We start from the raw sequence: 11,620 nt of genomic DNA, 5'->3' as shown, positions 1-11,620 counted from the left end.
GCCTTTGCATAGATCGATGGTGGTCAAATACTTTGCCCCCGCCAGCCGGTCTAACAACTCATCCACATGCGGCATGGGATACCCATCCATCACAGTTTTCTCATTTAGCTTGCGATAGTCTACACAAAACCGTGTAGTCCCATCCTTCTTGGGCACTAACACTGCGGGGGATGCCCAGGGACTGACTCTTCAATGACCCCTAAACGCAACATCTCTTATCTCTTGTCGCATCCCTTCTCGTACAGACTCAGGAACGCGGAAGGGGGGTTGTCTCAGGGGGGTCTGATCCTGGGTCTCAACCTTGTGTTGTGCCAGGCGGGTGTACCCTGGTCTCTCTGAAAACATCATCTGTCGCTGCCTCAATGCCTCCGCCTGCTGTCTCTCCCGGGGCCCTAGGTTTTCTCCCAAGTGTACCTGGTCCCATGTTTTAGACTGAGTTCTCTCCCCTAAGACATCAGGCAAGGGGAGTCCTGCTAAATCCTCTGCTTCAGGTGCACAGATGGCCACTACCTCCTCAGGGCGCTCCCGGTAAGGCTTCAGCATATTCACGTGGAACATGCGGATAACCCTGGGGTTGTCACAATCCGCGACATTGTAGGTGGTGTCGGCTATTTTCCCCACTACCTGGTAGGGCCCCTGCCATGCAGCTTTGAACTTGTTCTGTCTAGTTGGATCTAACACCAGGACCTTCTGTCCTATCTCAAAAGTGCGTTCTCTGGCCCTCCGATCATACCATACGCACTGGCGCCATTGGGCCGCCTGCATGTTCCCACGTACAGCCTGAGTCAGCTCCTGTAGGCGGTCCCGGAATTCCAGCACATAGGGCACAATAGGTATCCCTTCTATGGCTCCCTCCCCTTCCCAGTGTTCTCGCACTAAGTCTAGGGGTCCCCTTACCCGCCTCCCGTATAACAGTTCAAACGGGGAGAACCCTGTGGATTCTTGGGGCACCTCCCGATAGGCAAACAGGAGGTGTGGCAAGAATGTCTCCCAGTCCCTGTAGGTCCTGGTAATAGTCCCAAGGAGTTGCTTTAATGTTCCGTTAAACCGTTCACACAACTCATTGGTTTGCGGGTGGTACGGAGCGCTTCTGATGGACTTTACGCCGCACAGCTTCCACAGTTGGTCGGTCACCTCTGCTGTAAACTGGGTACCCTGGTCCGAGATAACCTCCCGGGGAAATCCAACCCGTGAGAAAACCTGGAGCAGGGCAGCCGCCACAGTCTCTGCCAGTATGTTAGGTAATGCAACCGCATCTGGATACCGTGTGGCATAATCTACCACTGTCAATATATACTTTTTCCCTGACGGACTGGGTTTGGCTAACTGCTCTATCAGATCGACCACTACTCGGCTAAATGGCTCCTCCACAATGGGGAGGGGGTGTAGTTTGGCCTTGCAGTGATCTCCCCCTTGCCAATGCGCTGGCAACTGTCACAGGTCTGGCAGTACTGAAGAACATCATAGGTTACCCCCGGCCAAAAGAAGTTTTGTGTCAGACGATGCCTGGTGCGACTGCGGTGCCGAGGTGCCCGGCCAAGAGTATGTCATGATATTCACAGTAGCTCCTGCCTATACTTCTTGGGAACTACCAGCTGTCGTTTTATAGTGGGGCTCGTCCCTGTGTGGCGCTGCTCTGTAACCCGGTAGAGGAGTCCATGATGCCTTACAAACTGTTCCCCTTCCAGTACTCCTCTCCCCTCCTGTGCCTTCCCACGATACCCCTGTAATGAGGGATCCTCAAGTACCTCCCTTTTAAACTCAGCTGGGGTGGCCCAAGAAATGTGTCTGGCTATGGGGATACATGTAAGGCTGGGGTGTTTTACCTGGGTCTCCTGAGTGTGATTCTGCCGCCGCAGCTCGAGCTTGTCTCCGGGTGGTCACAGGATAGGTCTCAGCCAGAGGGGCGACTGAAAATGCAAACATGGGCACCAAGTCATTTCCAGGAAAGACGTCTGCAGGCAAATCCTCCATCAGGCCGAACTCAACAAGGCCATCCTCGACTCCCCAGTTCAGGTGAATCCTGGCAGTGGGCAGTTGATGTATGGCTCCCCCTGCTACACGGACGGCCACTGTCCGGTCCGTCTTCTCTTGGTCCCGGATGAGATGAGGCTTCACAAGGGTCAAAGTTGCTCCGGAATCTTAGTCCCTGCATATATTTCCCAATAACGCACACCGCCTGTCGATGCTGTTATCTGCCCGGGCTGCCTGCACGGGGTCTACTTCATGCAGCACTTCCTCCATCTCTTTCATCCCCGGATTAGTCATAGCCCCCAATGCCAGGTCAGCTTCGCCCTGGTAGTGTACAGCGGCCCGGTTGACAGTAGCCATTCCCGCCTTTGGCTACTGGGTACGCCGAGTCCAGTTGGGACATTGTCTTTGCAGGTGGCCCAGCTGATGGCAGGTGTGGCTTTGCACCCCAAGGGGACTCTGGTAAGCCGGGGTTTTAGCTGGTCACCCGACAATCTTCTGTGGTTTAGGGGCCTCCAGACCCATGGGAGGGCCCCTAGTGACAGGCTTACATCCTGACAACTGAGACCTCCTGGCATCATGACGTTCATCGGCCAGACGAGCGGCCTCCTCAAGAGTCATTGGCCATCTGTCCCGAAGCCATTCTTGTGTCTCGGGGTTTAGTCCAGTAAAGAATTGCTCTAACAAGAAGAGCTGGAACACGTCGTCCTTAGTGGTTGCTTGGCTCCCTTGTACCCACTGTAGCAGTGACCACTGTAGTTTACAGGCCCATTCAGCGTGGGTATCTGTTACTTGTTTTATAAGTCCGTGGAACTTTTGGCGGCATGCCTCTCGTGTCAGCGCATACCGGGCCAAGATCACTTCTTTGACCCGGTCATAGTCCATACAGTTCTCATCAGGTACCGTGCGATAGGCGTACTGGGGCGGTGGCCGCAGCTTATAGTTGAAAAAATAGGTGACAGATTCCCTTTAACTATTTTGTGTGGCACCACTCACTGATTTAAGGGTACAAAAATTAAAAGTTTGAAAATTGAATAATTTAAAATTTTTTTGCCAAATTTGTTTTTTTCATAAATAAACGCAAGCTATATCAAACAAATTTTACCACTAACATGAAGTACAATATGTCACGAAAAAACAACCTCAGAATCAGTGGGATACGTTTAACCGTTCTAGAGCTATAACCTCAAAGTGACTGGTCAGAATTATAAAAATTGGCTTCGTCATTGTAACGGGGTCTTCTGTGCTGTAATACCTCTTACATTACCACCCTGTTTCTCAGGAGGTTCACTCTGCTTTTCCTCACTTCTGAATGAAGAACGCTGGTTCGAAGGGCTTTGTAACATGGGAACATATAAAAGATCACTGCTACTCCATGTATTTCCAGTGTGACAACATTTGACTCATCGGTCTCAGAATATATATACATACAGAGGGCAGGACAATCAATGTGTGTCCTGTCAGTAGATAACAGGCTCCAATTAAGACGCCAGACATACTGTACATTACAATAGCCGGGGGATTTACAAAGGTGGGGGGAGGTCAGAAGTGAGATATCTTGTTTACCTCTGCCCAGGGGGTCGCAGTGGGTCGGTTGCTGCATTAAGGGCATACATCTCCTATTCCGTGTGCTGGGGGGTTCTGTAACAGTCATTAAGTACAAAATTGGCTGTCACTACGCGGTTAAAAATTTAAATCTTGTTTGTTTTTATTTGAAACTGAATGCGCAGCTCCCAGTGCCTATATGTATATGGAAATAAACGCTATTATGAGTGCTGAGATTTTTATCAGTTGTTTTAAACACTTATTTTTCACATAACTTTATACTCCTAATGTTACTATATGCTGGGAAATGTAGCGACAAAACTAAATCTATCATCAGCTGTAGATTGCCTTCTGGATAGCAATTTCTCCCTATCCCTGGAGCTAACTAAACAGTTCAATTTGCTTGTCGTTTTAGAAGCGTCCCTCAAGATGTCAGTGGGATGACCTTTTTCTATACAGTGGCATGTAAAAGTTTTAGCAAAATTGGTCAAAATTACTGCTATTGTGAATCGTTAAGTTGAAAATGAAATGACCTCTAAAAAGGCCTAAAGTTAAAAATGACATTTCCTTTGTATTTTAGACAAAAAAAAAAAAAGTAATTTTGCATTTTAAAAATTACAAAAAATAAAATGGAGTGGTGCAAAAGTTTTGGCACCTTGCATGGTTATACCTAGTAGCACCCCCTTTTGACAGTATCAAAGCTTGTAAAGACTTTTTGAAGCCAGACAAGAGTCTATCAATTCTTGTTTGTGGGATTTTCATCCATTCTTCCTTGGATAATTCTTTAGTTCTGTGAGATTCCTGGGTCATCTTGCATACTCTGCTATTTTGAGGTCCAGCCACAGATTTTCAATGATGTTTAGATCAGGGGGCTGTGAGGGCCATTGTAAAATTTCAGCTTGCGTCTTTTGAGGTTGTCTATTGTGGATTTTGACGTGTGTTTAGGATCATTATCCATTTGTAGAAGCCATCCTCAACTTTTTTTTTTTACAGATGGTGTTATGTTTGCATCAAGAATTTGTTGAAATTTCATTGAATGCATTCTTTCCTCAACCCATGAAATGTTCCTTGTGCCATTAGCTACAACACAAGCCTGAAGCACGATTGATCCACCCCTATGCTTAATGGTTGGTGAGATGTTCTTTTCCTGCCCTTTTTTCTCCACTCATACCTTTGATCATTGTGGACAAAGAATTCTATTCTAGCCTCATCGGTCCACAAGATTGTTTTTCAAAATGCATCAGGCTTGTTTAGATGTTCTTTTGCCTACTTCTGACACTGAATTTTATGGTGAGGACACAGGTGAGGTTTTCTTCTGATGACTCTTCGATGAAGGCCATACTTGTGCAGGTGTCTCTGAACAGAAGAACAATGTACCACAACTCCAGAATCTGCTAAATCTTTCTGAAGGTCTTTTGCAGTCAAGCGTGGATTCTGATTTGCCTCTCTAGCAATCCTACAAACAGTTCTCACTCAAATTTATCATGGTCTACCAGATCTTGACCTCTACTGTTCCTGTTAGCTGCCATTTCTTAATTTTATTTTGTACTGAGGAAAGAGAAACTTGAAAATGTTTTGCTATCTTCTTATAGCATTCTCCTCCTTTGTGGTCTCCACCATTTTCAGAATGCTAGGCAGCTGCTAAAAACCCCCCACGGCTGCTGTTTAGGTTAGAGGAGGCTGGGTTTTTATAAAGCTGGGAAATTTGAATCACTTGGCTTTTCCTAATGATGATAGTGAGCTAGCCATAACCCGAACAGGCCAATTAACCCCTTAATGACCAGAGCTTATTTCGTTTTTTCCGCTCCCCTTCTTCCCAGAGCTATAACTTTTATTTTTCAATCAATATGGCCGTGTGGGGGATTATTTATTGTGGGACAAGTTGTACTTTTGAATGATACCATTGGTGTTACCATATTGTGTAACAGAAAATGGGAAAGAAATTCCAAGTGCGGTAAAATTGCAATCCCACACTTGTTTTTTTTATTGACTTATTTGCAAGGTTCACTAAATGCTAAAACTGGCCTGCCATTATGATTTTCCAGGTCATTACGAGTTCATAGACACCAAACATGTCTAGGTTCTTTTTTTTATCCAAGTAGTGAAAAAAAAATTCCAGTTTGCTAAAAAAACAAAAAAATTGCCCCATTTTCCAAGACCCGCAGCATCACCATTTTTTGTGATCTTGGGTTGGGTGAGGGCTTTTTTTTGCGTGCCCAGCTGACATTTTAATGAAACCACTTTTGTACAGATAAGAGCTTTTGATTGCCCGTTATTGCATTTTAATGCAATGTCGCGGCGACCAAAAAAACGTAATTCTGGTGTTTTGATTTTTTTTTCTCGCAACGCCATTTAGCGATCAGGTTAATCCTTTGATAGAACGCGTTATTCTTAAAGCGGCGATATCAAATATGTCTGTTTTTTTATTGTTTTATTTTGAATGGGGCAAATGAGGGGTGATTTGAACTTAAGTTTTATCATTTTTTTAATAACATTTTTTTTTTTTTTTTACTTTTCGCATGCTTCAATAGCCTCCATGGAAGGATAGAAGCTGCCACAACTCGATCGCCTCTGCTACATCGAGGCGTTGCTCAGATTGCCTCTATGTAGCAGATTTATTGCATTGCTGAGCGCCGACCACAGGGTGGCGCGGTCAGCAATCCGGCATCAACAGCCATAGAGGTCTCAAGGACACCTCAGGTTGTCATGCTGACGAACCGATGACCCCCGATCACGTGACGCGTCACCGGTGAGCGCATTTCCGGCCGGATGGCCAGGAGCGCTTGTTAAATGCTGCTGTCAGAGTTTGACAGCGAAATTTAACTAGTTAATAGCCGTGGTTGGATCACTATTCCACCCGTGGCTATAGCGGGCACATGTCAGCTGTTCAAAACAGCTGACATGTCCCATCTTTGAGGTGGGCTCATTGACAGAACCCACATCAAAGCGGGGGTGCTGTCATCGGACATACTATTCCGTCAGATGGCAATAAGAGGTTAAAGGGAATCTGTCACCTATTTTTTTTTTACTATAAGCTGCGGCCACCGCCATCAGGGGCTTATCTACAGCATTCTGTAATGCTGTAGATAAGCCCCCGATGTAACCTGAAAGAGAAGAAAAACAAGTTATATTATGCTCACTCAGGGGCGGTCCGGTCCAATGGGTGTCGCGGTCCGGCGCCTCCCATCTTCTAGCAATGACGTCCTCTTCTTTGCTTCCCATCGCGGCTCCGGCGCACTGCTCTGCCCTGTTTCTTCTCTTTCAGGTTACATCAGGGGCTTATCTCCAGCATTACAGAATGCTGGAGATAAGCCCCTGATGGCAGTGGCCGCAGCTTATAGTGGAAAAAATAGATGACAGATTCCCTTTAAGGACTGAAACCTTGGACAGAGTTATCTGAGCACACAAATCCCAAAGGGTGTCCAAACTTTTGCTCTGGACCAATTTCCTTTTCGTAATTTTAAAAAGAAAAAAAAAGGAAAGAAAAAAAAAAAAAATCAATTTTGTTTTGCCTAAAATACACAGTAAATGTGTATTTTTAGAGATAATTTCATTTATAACTTAACTGTTCATAACAGTAATTTTGACCTGGAGTGCCCAAACTTTTACATGCCACCGTTAGTCTCTTCTGCAAGATATTTAAAATCCTTCTTATTTGAGCAGTTTTTTTTGGATGCGCCAATACTGTCCATAAGGCATATTTTTAATTTGGAAAATGTTCACTAGAGAATTCCAGATGACATTTAAATGAGTGACACTGCGAATCTCCCCATTAACAATTTTGGAAATAACCAGATCCAAAAACTCAATACGTGTTTCAGAATAGGAAAAGGTAAATTCTAATCCTAATGAATTTTTGTTCAGATCAATCCCAAAAGGACTGTATGACCTCAATAGACCGGGTCCAAATGGAAAACAAAAATAAATAATAAAAGGTAGTCTAGGAACCTTTTATAAAATAAAATGTGACCCATCGCCCCATAAATGGATTTGCATAACTGGGGGTGAAACTGGTCCCCATGGCAGAGCCCCTCAACTGCAGATAGGTCACACTCTCAAATGAAAAAACATTGTGGTTCAATATGAAATCAATGCTCTATAGAATGAATTTCCTCTGATAATCCAGAATGGTGGTTTTGACATAAAACCATTTGACAACCTCCATTCTTGTCTCAGTCATGACTGTATGGATCTTGTGCACTAGGCACAGTCATAAGGAAAATAAAAGGTCCTTCCCAAAACTGTTCCCACAAGGCTGGAAGCTACAATTAACCACAATGTCTTGTGCTGAAGCATTAAAATTTCTCTTCACTGGAACCAAGAGGCTGAATCCTGAAAAACATCCAATAATATTATCCCTCCTCCAAACTATACAGCAGGTGGGTAACGTTCTCCAGGCATTCACAAAATTCATACTCATCCATAAGATACCGTATAGAGAAGTTATAATCTGACACTGCACAGAACATGTTTCCTCCAGAGGCCAGTGGCGACTTTACACCACTCCATCTGACTGTCGTCATTGTGCTTGGTGATGTACGGCTGCATGCAGCTGCTTAGCCAGGAAGCTCCCGTGGGGGAGTGGTTTGTGCTTATGTTAATACCGGAGGAGGTATGGCACCTGCAGTTATGAAGTCATCAGATGGTGACTTTTCTGCCCCCACTCTGTAACATTACAGGGTCTCCACTTTGTGGCAGAGTTACTGTGGTTCCTTCCACTTCTTAATATTATCACTCACAGGTGGCTCCTATTACAGGATCATACTAATCAGTGAGCTATGCAACACCGGCTGCTCTGTCATATTAGTAACGGCAGATGGCACAGCGGGGGGGGGCCTCGGATATATTACGGGGGGTGGGCAAGGGGCCGGAAATTATACACCGGGGTGGTGGATGGTGTTGTTGGCCTTTTCACATGATGGCAATGAAGTCCATTTGCAGAGATTTTGCGGAAATATAAAGCGGCGTATGGCACACCATTTATTTGTTGTCATCTTCTGACAGTATTAGCAAGAACAGGATTGGAACAAGAGGTAAAAACTTTGCCATTATATAAAAGTTTTTTTTTTTAGTTTGTCTGAATTGCGTTCAATGACTAAAGTAATGCAGTTGTGCATTGGGGACAAGATTGTATAAGAAAAGTTTGTCTTAAGAATTTTACATTCTGTGCCAAACACTCTGCTTTATATTGTCTGCACTCAAATGAACCAGCAAAGCACAAAATCCCTCTGAGTCTTACTGTATTTTTAGTTGCTGCTGCCCTGGGTTCGGAAATAAGAAGAGGAAGCACCTCGAGAACCCATAAGTCATGCCCTTACTTAAGCCCCCCCTTTATACTCTGCATGAGATCGCAGCCTGGCTGCATTTTTTTTTTCTTTTTTTCTGCAGCAGATTCCAAATTTATAGATATGGCATCCTGTGTTTCTAATAAATTCAGGAAAAATACAATCAGCTTGGCTACAAAATTAGAATAGAAATAACATTTTCATTATCCAAAAATATAAGACCTCTATACGTACCATAGATGCGAGGCAAGAGACTGCTTAGCATTGAACTACAGCTCTGGCAATAATTAAGAGACCACTGCAAAATTTTCGGTTTGTCTGATTTTTCTCTTTATAGGTATATTTTTTAGTAAAATGTAAATTGCTCTTTTATTTTATAATCTACTGACATGTCTCTGAATTTCCAAGCACTAAATTTTGTATTTATTTTCAGAAAATGAGAAATGGTCAAAATAACAAAAAAAAATGCAATGCTTGCAGACCTCAAATAATGCTAAGAAAACAAGCTCATAATCATTTGGAAACAACAATACTAATGCTTTAACTCAGGAAGAGTTCAGAAATCAATATTTTGTGGAATAACCATGATTTTTAATCACAGCATTCATGCGTCTTGGCATGCTTTCCACCAGTCTGTCACACTGCTTTTGGGTGACCTTATGCCACTCCTGGTACACAAATGTAAGCAGTTCTTTGATGGCTTGTGACTATCCATCTTCCTCTTGATTACATTCCAGACGTTTTCAATGGGGATTCATACGTCCTTCGCAAAGATTAACCTGCCCAATTCCAGCCTTGCTGAAGCATCCCCAGATCATCACCGATCCTCCACCAAATTTCACAGTCGGTGAAAGACACTGTGGCTTGTACGCCTCTCCAGGTCTCCGTCTAACCATTAGATGACCAGGTGGTGGACAAAGCTGAAAATTAGACTCATCAGAGAAGAATAACTTACTCCAGTCCTCTATGGTCCAATCCTTATGGTCTTTGGCAAACTTCAGCCTGGTTCTCATTTGCTTCTCATTGACTAAAGTTTTTTTTCTAGCTTTACATAACTTGATCCCTGACTCTAGGAGCTTGCTAAAAAACTGTTCTTGCCGGGCACTTCACCCCAGCTGCCATTTGCCATTCCTGTTGCTGAGTGACAGTAGAATAAGATGACGGTCATCCCGGTCAGTGGAAAGTCATTTTCGTCCTCTGCCGGTCTGTAGTTTTGTTGTCCCCATTGTCTGCTGCTTGACCTTGTTGTAATGGACTGCCGTCTTAGAAATTTTAAGGATGGAGGCAACATGACGCTCACTGTATCCCTCTGCTAGTAAAGCCAGAGTTCAGCCCTTCTTTTCCTCACTCAAGACTTTGCTTTTCAACTCCTTTGGCATGGTTAAAAGTTATATTTTCATTTCTATTACTTTTAGGATCTAGCACATGTTTTGCCATCCAGCTTGTCCTTTTGCAAGAGGATTGTGAACACCACAGCATGGTTTTTTTTTTCATACTTTCCTTCGTTAAATAAGATTTGGTTCAGGTGATCACCTAATCAGAAGCACATTAAGTAGAATGAGGTGTCCTCTGATTGGAATTCAACTGACAGTGGATTGGAATGGCTGTCAGACATGTAGAGAAGCTGATTTTTATAAAACTGTGCAGTGGTCTCAATTTTTGCCAGAGCTGTAGTTTTCCTCACTAGGTACTTGCAATTGCCACTAGGGAGAGCGCTCTTCTTAAGGATTTCCTTAGTATCTGTATAAATCCATATGGATTTAGCTACCTCTAGTGGTCGGTGCAGGCTGTCAATATTATATACAGTATTATTTTGTAGATTTTTTTTCCCCAGGGTTCAATAAAATAAATATGCTTTATAATCCCACAAGAAAAAAAATAACCTTGGTACTTATTCAATCCATTTTCTTTAGACCTAATGGGTATCATAAAAAAGTCAATGCTTGACGGTTCTTGTTCGTGTTGCAGGGAACCATTCCCGTTTTTGCTTAAAAACCATTAGTAACCCTTTAGCTTAAAGGAATATACACGAGAATGAAACTGAGCTGCTTCCTTCTACAAACCGCGCCACGTTTGTCCATTGTTAGTGTATGCAGAAAATGACTGTACAAACCAAGCACACATGCTCGGTGCACTCTTGGTGTGGCCAAACACTTCTGTGTCCCTTCCCAGCTACTTGTGTCCCACCTTCTCTGGATCCTGTGAACCCAGAGCTGTCAGTAAAGGAAGAAGAGGCAAAGACTGAAGTGGTGCAAAACAAGTAGGTGGGAAGGTGCACTGAACTGCTTGGTCACCCCAAGGGTGCACAGAGAGTTTGTACTTTGTTTGAACAGTCATTTTACAATGAAAACCTCAATTTAATGTCTGGCAAAGGCAGAAAAGAAATGTTGTATTTTCGCAAATTGTGTTAGCATTTCTGATATGAGCCTCCATAGCGATCGATTACGGAAAGCATGAAAAATTGAGGGCATTGGCATTAGCAAAAGTGAAATCATCCAGATTCTATTGCAATTTTTCAGTCCAGTTATTTGGCAGTTCGATTATACATAAAGATTATAATACAGGGCGTAGCTTAATAAATAGACACCAAATGAAATAAATGAAGGACACAGTAAAATACACACCAGTAACAGACTTTTTTTCCATTTCTGAAGCATTAAATATACACAATATATACATTTGGATTTCATATATACGTCATAGGATTTTTTTTTTACATTTTTTTCCCCCCTCCCCATTCACGTCCAGACACAAAAATAAATCAGTCCCAAAAGTGGGCATAAAAACAGATCTAAGATAAAATAACCAACTAAAAATAA

Source organism: Dendrobates tinctorius, unplaced genomic scaffold (genome assembly GCF_039654945.1).
Source record: "Dendrobates tinctorius isolate UK_male_01 unplaced genomic scaffold, ASM3965494v1 ptg000120l, whole genome shotgun sequence".
NCBI lineage: Eukaryota > Metazoa > Chordata > Amphibia > Anura > Dendrobatidae > Dendrobates > Dendrobates tinctorius.
This window is presented reverse-complemented; position numbering follows the sequence as displayed.